Consider the following 12243-nt stretch of genomic DNA (forward strand, 5'->3'; position numbering starts at 1 on the left):
GCCGCAGGGTCACCCCACTCCTCAGCCGGCATCTGTGGAGGGAGGTGGCAGAGGCCGTCAGCGCTGTGGCTTTGACACCACGGACAGGCACCCAGTGCCACAAGAAGGTGAACGACCTCGTCAGGTCAGCCAGGGTAAACCCCCCCCCTCTCCCAGCCCGATGTGTGGCACCCCCCACAGGTGAAATCAACCCTAACCCTAACCTCTGCAATATATGCGCAACCGATGGCGTGCATTCTCCTGTCTAACACTGTTGTCCTTTACCTCTGCCACCCACCCGCCCCCCACAGGAGAAGCGCGCACACAACAATAGGGAGCATGAGAGGACTGGAGGGGGCCCAGCTGATGAGAGGCCACTCACCGTACATGAGGGAAGGGCCCTGGAACTGGCTGGCGGACCTGAGGACCGGGAGGTTGCCGATGCAGAAGTCGGGGGCCCACCAGCAAGTGAGCCACCGACAGCCCGTCCCCATATCCCCCCTCCCCCATATCACCTGATCACCGCCTGCGTGTCTAACCATGCATGCTTCATTGTGCATTGCAGGAGCAAACGTCGAGGCATCCATCCCCGCAGATGCAGACCACCCACATGATGCCCCAGGGCGACCACGGGTTACGGAGAGACCCGGACCCTCTGGCACGCGATGCCCGCAGGATGCCCCACGGCGACTATGGGAGATGGAGAGACCTGGAGCAATAGGGAGGCGACGCCCCCGTCTTGTGCGGGTGCGGCGACGCAGGTGTGTGCCACCCAGCAACGTGGGGGGCAGCCACAGGCCCCCGTCACAACCGAGCCACGAAACTACTACCCAGGACAGCCCTACCCAGGACACCCCTACCCAGGAATCCGAAATAAAGGACAGTGACACAGAGTGGATGGGTGGAGACGAACCGCCACCCCAAAGTGCCATGTACTCAGAGTCGGACGATGCGCACGACACAACGCCACTGCTGTCTCCAACACCCTCCACCATCGCAGAAACACTCACCTCGGTTGGGCACTTCAGTGATGAGGCGACTGGTACACTCACTGGTGCGCACAGCACAGCCGTACAGGTACAGCAGGTGGAGGTAGGAGCAGCAGAGGGGCCGGGAGGTCGGAGGGCATCCTGGCGCAAGTGAACATCTGCGGCCCAGATGGATCCCGGGTTCCTGGAGTTAACACACCCACCCATAGCCCCGATGCAACCACCGACCCGGAGACGAGCGAAGAGGGTGACGGCCGGCTTGCGGCGGCTGCAGTCGCAGGTGGAGGAGTCCACCCGCGTCCAGGAGCTGGGAGTGGTGCTGATCATGCGTGCCACCCAGGCCGACATCGCACAGGTGGCGTCTGCGGTGGAGGCAATGGGTGCGACGGTGTCAGACATGGGAGCAGTATGCGAGCCCTGGGGCTTTCCGTGCAGGCGGCGTCTGTGGCCCAGGACATGGCTGCCCTCTCACAGGAGGCCATGAGCCAGCGGCAGATGGCAGAGGCGCTCAACACCTTGGCCCTGTCTCAGCAGGCCATGGCCCAGTCTCAGCAGGCAATGGCCCAATCCCTGCTGGCCATGGCCCAGTCTCAGCAGGCCATCGCTGAGGGCATCGGCGCCATTGCCCATGTGCTAGCCGGCTAGTCACAGGCAGGGATGGCCAACTCCCTGAGCTCCATGGCTGCAAACCTGCAGACCCTTGTCGATACCAGCACGGGCTTCCAGGACTGGCAGCGCCAGGTGTCGGAGGGGTGTCGGAGGGGCGTCGGATGGCCGGTCCGTTCGCACCCCCGGCCCATGTAGAGGCCTGGGGGCCATTGGGCACCCCGAGGGAGGAGGAGTTGCTGGCGCCCGTCCTTGGTTCCCCCTGTAGGGGAGGTCCAGGAACACTGCAGCACCTCGGACTCCCCCCCTTCCGTCCTAGGTGCATCGGGTGGGCAACGGGCAGGACAGGCTGGGAGCTCGCCATCCCAGTCGCCCGGGCCGCAGCCTGGCCCATCTAGGCCAGGACTCCCCAGGAGACGGCCGCCAAAGGGATCCCGAGTCAGAGGGCAGGAATCGCAGGAGTCCACCTCCAGTTCTGCTGTACCGTCTGGGGAACCACCTAGGCGTAGTCAAAGGGCCCGTAAGGCCAAACAATTAGACACTGAATAGGTTGGCACAGGTGCAGGGCACAGACAAGTTTTAGGGGCTAGGGCACGTGTATGCACTGTTTGTTATTAAAATCACTTTAACACCTACAGAAGCTGGATTTGTGCTCTGTCCGAAGCGTGCGGGGGTGCCATGTACGTTGAGCGCAGTGTTTGTGTGAGGGGTGATCTCACATGGACCTCAGGCGAGTCTGCCCCCTTCCCCCTGGGCCACCCTCACCATCCCCCCGGGCAGAGGATGGGACCGTGCGCTGCAGTGTCACAGCCGCATGCAGGGATGGTCCGGGTGGATGGTGGAACTGTGGCCATGGGTCAGACATAGTCCAACGTTGTGGAGCCAGGAGCTCATTGCAGAGCGTGTTGTCGTCATCCTCCATGGCCTGCAATAGACACGCTTCCATCGGCACCCGTGAGAGCCCGGCCGTCGTGCCGCAGGTGGATCTGCAATGGAGGGGTGGTGTGCATGCGGGTGGGGTGGGTGTGGTTGGGGGGCGGTGAGGGTGGGTGAGGGTGTTTGGGTGTTGTCATAGTGTGCGTTATGTGGCCATACTCGCCAAGTCCCACGCCCACTAGTCAGTGAAGTGGGCGGCTATCAGCCTGTCCCGTGCCCGCTGGGCCAGCCGGTAGCGGTGGACAGCCACCCGCCCATGTCTAGCCCGTCTGCCATGACCATTGCCCCCATCCCTCTCATCTGGGGATGACTGCGTCTCTTCCTGCTGCTTCTCCACTCCGCCCTCCTCTGTCTGCGGCACATCGCCCCTCTACTCGGCTATGTTGTGCAGGATGCAGCACACCACAATGATGCGGCCGACCCTATCTGACCGATACTGGAGGGCGCCCCCAGAGAGGTCCAGGCACCTGAAACGCATTTTGATCACGCCAAAGCACCTCTCTATCACTCCCCTTGTCGCTGTATGGGCATCATTGTAGCTGTTCTCCGTGTCATTCTGTGGCCTCCGTATAGGCGTCATCAGCCACGACCGCAACGGGTAACCCCTGTCGCCCAGCAACCAACCCCTCAGCCGGGGGTGGCATCCCTCGTACATGCCGGGGATGTATGACTGCGACAACGCGTATGAGTCATGTACACTTCCCGGGTACCGGGCGCAGACGTGCAGGATAATCATGCGGTGATCGCAGACCACCTGGATGTTCATGGAATAGGCCGCCTTCCTATTGGTGAACACGGCCCTGTTATCTGCAGCTGGCCGCACGGCGACGTGCATCCCATCGATCGCGCCCTGGACCATGGGAAACCCGGCCACGGCAGAAAAGCCCACGGTCCGGGCATCCTGGCTGGCCCGGTCCACAGGGAAGTGGATGTAGCGGTGCGCCATGGCATAAAGGGCATCTGTCACTGCTCGGATGCACGGGTGCACAGATGTCTGCGAGATGCCGGACAGGTCCCCACCTGGCGTCTGGAATGACCCCATGTCATAAAAGTTCAGGGCCACCGTAACCTTGACGGACACGGGGAGAGGGTGTCCCCCCCCGTCCCCGTCCCCCCCCGCTCCCCAGTGCCAGGTGTGCCAGCAGGTGGCAGATGTGTGCCACGGTTTCCCGGCTCATCCTGAGTCACCTCCTGCATTCTCGGTCTGTGAGGTCCTGGTACGACAACCGGGGCGGGTAAACACGGGGCCTCCTCGGGTGCCTCCGTTGCCATGGTGCCGCGACGTCCTCCTCCCCCTCCTCGTGTTCCTCCTCCACTACGTGCTCTCCCTGCTCCTCCGCCTCGTCCTGTTGGGCGGGTGCCCCTCCAGCCTGGGCGGCTGCCGCCTGCCCCTCTGCGGCAGCCTGCGCCGCCGCTCTGGCATGCTCCTCCTCCTCCTCCAGGGCAACATGGAGAATAGCGGCTGTCGCCACGGCGGCCAACATCCCTAGCTGATCAGAAAACATGACGGCCTGCGGGGGGGGGGGGAATGACGACATGTCATCGCACGTACCCCCCTCCCCCCCAGCCAGGTGGCATGGGCTGCATGGGCGTGACTGTTGGAGGATGGCACCTGGCCAGGCAGATAAACGCCCTTGCACCCCCCTACCCGGCACTCACCCCCCCCCCCCCCCCGGCATTCATCCCCCCCCCCGGCGCTCCCCCCCGTCCCCACTCCCACCCCCCCGTCCCCAGCACTCAACCGTCCCTGGCACTCATCCCCCCCGTACCCGGCACTCATTCTCCCCCCCCCCCCCGTCCCCGGCACTCACCCCCCCCGTCCCCGGCACTCACCCCCCCGTTCCCGGCACTCACCTCCCCCGTCCCCGACACTCATACCCCGGTCCCGGCACTCATCCCCCCATCCCCCTCGCCGACACTCACCCCCCCCTTCCCCGGCACCCCCGTCCCCCCGTCCAGGTGGCATGGGCTGCATGGCGTGACTGTTGGAGGATGGCACCTGGCCAGGCGGACAAACTCCCTTGCCCTCGCACCCCCCTCCCCGGCACTCACCCCCCCCCCCACCTCCCCCCCCGGCACTCTCCGCCCCCGTACCCGGCACTCATCCCCGTCCCCGTCCCCCTCGCCGGCACTCACCCCCCCGTCCCCGGCACTCACCCTCCCGTCCCCGGCACTCACCCCCCGTCCCTGGCACTCACCCCCCCCCGACCCCGGCACTCACCCCCTGTACCCGGCACTCACCCCCCCCGTCCCCTTCGATGGCACTCACCCCCCCTGTCCTCGGCACTCACGCCCCCCCCCCGTCCCCGGCACTCAACCCTCGACCCCGGCACTCACGCCACCGTCCCCAGCACTCACCCCCCATCCCCGGCACTCACCCCCCCCCCGTATCCGACACTCATCCCCCCCATCCCTCTCACTGGCACTCACCCCCCTGTCCCCGGCACTCACCCCCCCCCCGACCCCGGCACTCACCCCCCCGTCCCTGGCACTCACCCCCCTGTCCCCGGCACTCACCCCCCCGTCCCCAGCACTCACCCCACCGACCCCGGCTCTCACCCCTGTTGCTCTTATTAGCCTTAGTTTATTACCTCTGATTATGTCACCTTTGCTCAAGAGTCGCCAGGTATCTTTCTGATACCGCCACGTGGTTCAAGCTCGAGTTATGATTAATAAGTCAGCACACCAATTAGTAAGATTGAAATCAACGGTCATTTATTATATACAACAAGTAATGCTTACACAATAATGCTATTCTCTATATAGAAACCTATCACTACTGGCCAATACTTAACTTTAGGAAGGGCCCACCAGGTCAGGGAAACAAATTGCTTATCGAATCGGATCTGGCCCGCGGGATTCAAAAGGCTGATACGGGTCGATGGCTAGAAGTCTTTATCGGGTTGCGATCGCTGGAGTCAAACTTACAGTTTCTGGTTGATGTTCTTGCGAAGGTCGCGAGCAGGCGAAGAAGGGAGAGAGAGAGCGAGATCTGAACTTGGCACCTCACTTTATAGGGCCCAGGGGCTTCCCGCCTCTCGGGGCGGCCCTTGACCCTGAGTCCCAAGTGATTGGACTTGTTACCAATCACTGGGTTCGATGTGTCCAATGGTGAGGCGATTCCTCGATCGGGGGGCGGTCGTTCACCTGTCTTTGTCTCGGCCACTGCAGGCGCCGACAGGTCTGGCCCGGCATTCAATTGCTAATATGTTGCAATTGTTCCCGGGGATAGCCGATTAAACTGCAGATGTCTGGGTTGATGTGCTGCTAATGGTCTTGAGTATCGATCTGGGCCGACTTCCCCAGTACCGAATATGCTATTCTGACTGCAGCTGTCCGTTTGTGTCCTGTTGGCTGCTTTTCCCATCAGCCTTTTCGGTGAGCCATTTAAAATCGGGTTTTGGCCAAATTAATAGGGAATCAGCCATTTTAGGTGGCTACACCCCCCCGTCCCCGGCACTCACCCCCCCCCCCCCCCGTCCGCGGCACTCACCCCCCCCCCGTCCCCGGCACTCAACCCCCTGACCCCGGCACTCACCCCCCCGTTCCCGGCACTCAACCCCCTGACCCCGGCACTCACCCCCCCGTCCCCGGCACTCATCCCTCCGTCCCCGGCACTCACCCCCCCCCGTACCTGGCACTCATCCCCCCATCCCCGGCACTCATCCCCCCCCCCCCCGGCACTCACCTCCCCCGTCCCTGGCACTCACCCCCCGTCCCCGGCACTCACACCCCGGTCCTGGCACTCATCCCCCCGTCCCCCTCGCCGACACTCACCCCCCCTTCCCCGGCATCCCCCTCCACTCAGCCAGGTGGCATGGGCTGCATGGGCATGACTGTTGGAGGATGGCACCTGGCCAGGCGGGCAAACTCCCTTGCCCTCGCACCCCGTTCCTCAGCATTCACCCCCCTCCCATCTCCGGCACTCACCCCCCTGTCCCCGGTACTCACACCCCGTCTCCGGCACCCCCCGTCCCCGGCACTCTCCCCTCTTGTACCCGGCACTCATCACCCCGTACCCGACACTCATCCCCCCCCCCCTCACCGGCACTCACCCCCCCCCCCCCCCCGTCCCCGGCACTCACACCCCCCCCCCGTCCCCGGCACTCATCCCCCCGACCCCGGCACTCAACCCCCCGTCCCCGGCACTCACCCTCCCCGTACCCGGCACTCATTCCCCCCGTACCCTTCGCTGGCACTCATCCCCCCTGTCTCCGGGACTCACCCCCCTCCGACCCCGGCACTCACTCCCCCGTCCCCGGCACTCGTCCCCCCATCCCCGGCACTCACCCCCCTGTATCCGGCACTCATCCCCCCCCCGTCCCCCTCGCTGGCACTCATCCCACCATCCCCGGCACTCACCCCCCGTCCCTGGCACTCACCCCCTGTCCCCGGCACTCACCCCCCCGACCCCGGCACTCACCCCCACCCCCGTCCCCGGCACTCACCCCCCCCGAGCCTACCTCCACGCTGGACGGCGTCAACCATCAGCACTGGTTGATGCCATTAAAAAGGTGTTTTGATTTACTCCGGCGTGACCACATCCAGCTGGGAGAATATGGGCAGCCCTAGAGTCCATTGTCTCGCGCCCGACCCTGCCATTCTCCGAGGCGGGCGGCGCGATTGATGCCCCTCCGACTTTTCACCCTTCGGAGAATTTGGCGGGCGGCGGGTCGGGATTTACGCCGCCCCCCCCAGCAATTCTCCGACCCGGCGGGAGTTCGGAGAATCCCGCCCAAGGTTCCCAATTCATCGGCAGAGTCATGCAAAATGGCCCGACGATTTTTGGAATCAAACAAAAATTGCACATCGCGTATCAACTCCAATCCAGCGGCATTGTTGAGAGAATGAATCGCACTTTAAAAGCGACCATTAGGAAGATGGTGCAACAGAACAATACCACGTGGGACACAGTCCTTCCATTTGCTCTCATGTTTATTCGGAACACCGTTTCCAGTTCCACACGTTTCACCCCCCACACTCTCATGGCCGGACGGCCCATGAAAGGAATTGAATATTTATCAGGTCTCGATTTGGCAAGCCCCACAGTCACCGTCCTCACCCATGAAAAGGCAGTCAACAAGTCACAGACAATATTAAAGCAGCACAGCTCGCTGCAGCTGTCCGACTTTGCGCTAGACAAAACTGTCCACCCAGTAGAGTATACAGTCGGTCAGCAAGTAATGGTTTCCCTTTACAATCCCAGTTCTTTCCTCTCCCCTAAATTTGCAGGACCCTACTCCATTTCGGACAAAGTAAGCCCCTCTGTGTACAAGATAACGTACCCCAATGGTGAAACTGGTTGGTTCCACATCAACCAGCTCAAAGTCTATGGAACCCAATGTAGCTTCTCCCACCACATCTCCCTAGCAATAGCAGACGATTCCGCCCCGCCCATCGACAACCTATTCCACCCTCTCCCAGCCCTGACAGCTCGTCCACGCCCACAGACCTGACCTTGTCTCCGCCCACAGGTACGACCTTCCACCTTGAGCTTGACTCCGACAACAGCGCCAGCCTCCCCGAATTGACCACGATCACTGATCACTGGTAAAACCTCCCCGGCCCCAGTCACTCCAGCCCCGTACCACGGCCAAGACATGTTTGGCCCATGATAACCACTTTCACAACCACAGCCAGAGCCACCGCCACCGCCCCGACGCCTCATGACAAACGAACCATTTTTTGGCACCGCAGATTGGTTTGACATGAAATGAATGAAATGAAAATCGCTTATTGTCACAAGTAGGCTTCAATGAAGTTACTGTGAAAAGCCCCTAGTCGCCACATTCCGGCGCCTGTTCGGGGAGGCTGTTACGGGAATTGAACCGTGCTGCTGGCCTGCCTTCAAAGCCAGTGATTTAGCCCTGTGCTAAACAGCCCCTACATGACTGTCATAATATCCACTCATGTATATAATGGGATGCAGACAGGCAGTGATTGACACACAGGATGATCAGTAAGCATACAACACAGCACAGCCAATCACCAGACAGGACACTACCACTATAAAGCCAGAGGGCACTAGGTTTCCCGCTCTCTCGGGACCCAGCTACTGAGACAGTAAGAGTCCATGAGCTAGCAAGCACAAACACCATGCGGTAGCTAGTAAGTCTGGTCAGGCTACTACTAGGTCACTAGTCAGATCAGTACAGTGTCGACCCACAGCTGAATATGTACAGCAGTTCATCTAGTTGAATAAAACAGTTTTGGATCTTCTCCTGTGTCGGACGTCTGTTTCTAACTTCCCTGCATAGAGTGCAGTCCACATCGAACCAACCTGCCTAACACAACATGGTACCAGAGTGATATTGATCTTGACAGACCTACCTCGAGTGAATCAGCATCGACCAGCAAGCAGCCATCCAGCCTCCTCCGCAGCTCCGCATCTCCGGCAACCTCGGCGCCAACTGGAAAATCTTCAAGCAAAAGTTCCTCTTGTACATCGAGGCCTCCGACCTCGAGGCAGCATCGGATGCCAGGAAGATCGCACTATTTCTCTCCACCGCGGGGTACCACGCCATCCATATCTACAATTTGTTTACGTTCGCCGACGGTGAAGACAAAACAAAACTCAAGACAGTCCTGCTGAATTTCGACAGCCACTGCGACATTGAGGTGAATGAGAGCTTTGAACGGTACATCTTCCAGCAGAGGCTTCAGGGTAAGGATGAACCTTTTCAGTCCTTCTTGACCTATCTCCGCAGCCTTGCGCAGTCATGTAACTATGACTCGATGGCGGATTCCATGATCTGGGGTCAGATCGTTTTCGGGGTCCACTCCGACTCCCTGCGGCAGCAGCTCCTTAAAATCAAACAGTTGACACTCTCTGTCGCTATTGAGACGTGCGTTGTCCATGAGCAAGCCAAGAATGGTCTGATTTTGCACAGTCCTACAACGTCCGTCACGTTACCTCCAGTCACCACTACCCGCAATCAAACGGAAAGGCGAGTAGGGGTCCATATTGTCAAACGGTTGCTGTGCAAAGCTGCAGACTCAGGCTCTTTCTTCAACCTGGCAATGTTGGTATACAGGGCAACCCCACTGTCCACTGGGTTGCCTCCAGCACAGATGCTCATGAATCGCACTCTGAGGACCACAGTTCCAGCCATCCATGTTCCAGACCTTGACCACCTCACGGTCCTACAGAAAATGCAGCAGTCCCGGGCCCAACAGAAGGCCACATACGATGCTCATGCCACGGATTTACCTGAGCTGGCTCCAGTTCACGTCCAGTTGCCTGAGGCCGGTTGGTCAGCCACAGCTGTTGTTGTCAAACAAGTTGCCCCGAGGTCTTCCATGGTTCGCATGGCTGATGGCTCCCCGCTACGGCGCAACAGACGGGCATTGCGAAGAGTTCCACGCCCACCACCTGACCGCAGTGCTCCGCCGGCTATCATGCTTCCTCCGGATGTACCCTGCCACGAGGCCACCGATCTGCCAGCGATCCTGCTGGCCCACGCGACCACCGCAATGGCAGCGCTCCCACCTCTCCACGTGCAGGCGGCTCCTGATCCACCTCTGCGGCGATCGACAAGAATTCGTCGCCCGCCACAAAGACTGAATCTGTAGACTTAACTTTTGTAAATTTTGTGACTGAATCCATCGACTTAACTCTTGTAAATATTGCTTAGTTTGCCATGTATCTGCACTATCGACACCTTCCCATGTATATACGTTTGTTCAATCACCGTTTGTATATAGTCAGGCATATATATATATACATACCTCAGTATTTATTTAACTCAAAAAAAAAGGGGGGAGATGTCATAATATCCACTCATGTATATAATGGGATGCAGACAGGCAGTGATTGACACATAAGATGACCAGTAAGCATACAACACAGCACAGCCAATCACCAGACAGGGCACAGCCAATCACCAGACAGGACACTGCCACTATAAAGCCATAGGGCACTAGGTTTCCCCCTCTCTCTGGACCCAGCTCCCGAGACAGTCAGAGTCCATGAGCTAGCAAGCACAAACACCATGCGGTAGCTAGTAAGTCAGACTACTACAAGGTCACCAGTCAGATCAGTATAGTGTCGACCCACAGCTGAATATGTACAGCAGTTCACCTAGTTGAATAAAACAGTTGGATCTTCTCCTGTGTCGGACGTCTGTTTCTAACTTCCCTGCATCGAGTGCAGTCCACATCGAACCAACCTGCCTAACACATCAATGACGATTCGGATTCCACGGCGGCCCACATGGCCACGGCACAAAAACGACAGACACGAGTCTGGCAATGGGGAGATGGTGATGATTCAGATTCTGACTCTGGTTATGGTAATCCTTTGACAACGCTGTTTGATACAGAACCCTGAGGTGTCCAGATGATGAGAAAAAGGAGCCGCATAAGAATTACGGTGTCCTGCTTCCTGATGGAGCCTGCCCGCCTTTTTATTTTCCTTCTTTCTTTCTTCTTGTTACATGCTTTTCATTAATGTCGGCCTGACACCCAATTTCTTGATACAGTCATTGTTACTCTTCCGACGCCATTCACTGACCAATGGCCGTTAAAGGAACAATTGTTGGATCTCACATGTGTTACAAATTCTTTCCGTTTGTTTAGGTCACCCAGGTAGAGAGCAACACCACTAATCCCCGCCGTGCCCGAGGACCCCAAATGCATCCGGTCAGTTAAGCTCGGGTAGTGGAGCAACGGCACTGATCACCGCCCTACCCGGGGATTCCACCCATTCTTGCCCTGCTGCGGCCCACGCGCACCTCATGTTTCTGTCACTTCGAGTACTCTGGAATGGTTCCTTACACACTACACTTACTTTGGAAGGTCTTAGTTTTCCCTTCTCTGCTTTTCATTGTGGTTTAAAGAATGCCCTTTGTCACAGTCTGTACACTCATCCCTTTATCTTCCCCGACCCTCAGGTCGTCCCCCACCTGCTATTTACACGTTTGACACACTTGGTTGCCACATATGCTGCTACACGCGAACTACCTCTGGACCCTGGGACGACGAAACTCTATAAAACTGGCCGCCCTAAAATTCGGCTAGTTAAGATGAGCCTCAGCCATCACTGGTTGCAGTAAAGAAAAGACTGGACGGAGAAATTGTCCGCCCACTCCCCGCATCGACCACCAGCTGCGAGAATCTCTGCACTTACAAAGAAATTTTTTTTTGGCAATGTCTTCTCTCAAAATGTTATTTCAAAAAAAGAATGAGGGAGTCACACATTCGAAGAGTAATTGAAGTTAAGGAGAGAAAGGCAATAAACGAGATATTAACCGAAGATAATAACAGATATTATGCTTGCACCCCCAGGAATGTACAGAAAACGGAAGACAGAAGACAAGATGAAGAGAGGACTGATGACCAACATTGTGATCATCGCTGGACTCCTACAACTGCGCGCGTTACAAGCCTCTGAACAACACACCACACCAGCCCCGAACACCATCACACATCATGACACCTCTAGCCCGGACACCACACCACACATAGAGATAGACACTGAAACCCCCACTTAGTGCAAAAACATTGCCAAATGGAACCCCCTTTCATACTAGGTAGAGGCCCTTCTGGTAATTGCAATAATCTGCAGTGTCATCCAGACACATGGGGCGGGATTCTCTGACCCCTTGGCGGGCACGGTAGCATTGTGGATAGCACAATTGCTTCACAGCTCCAGGGTCCCAGGTTCGATTCCGGCTTGGGTCACTGTCTGTGCGGAGTCTGCACATCCTCCCCGTGTGTGCGTGGGTTTTCTCCG

This window comes from Scyliorhinus torazame, chromosome 6 (genome assembly GCF_047496885.1).
Source record: "Scyliorhinus torazame isolate Kashiwa2021f chromosome 6, sScyTor2.1, whole genome shotgun sequence".
Taxonomy (NCBI): Eukaryota; Metazoa; Chordata; class Chondrichthyes; order Carcharhiniformes; family Scyliorhinidae; genus Scyliorhinus; species Scyliorhinus torazame.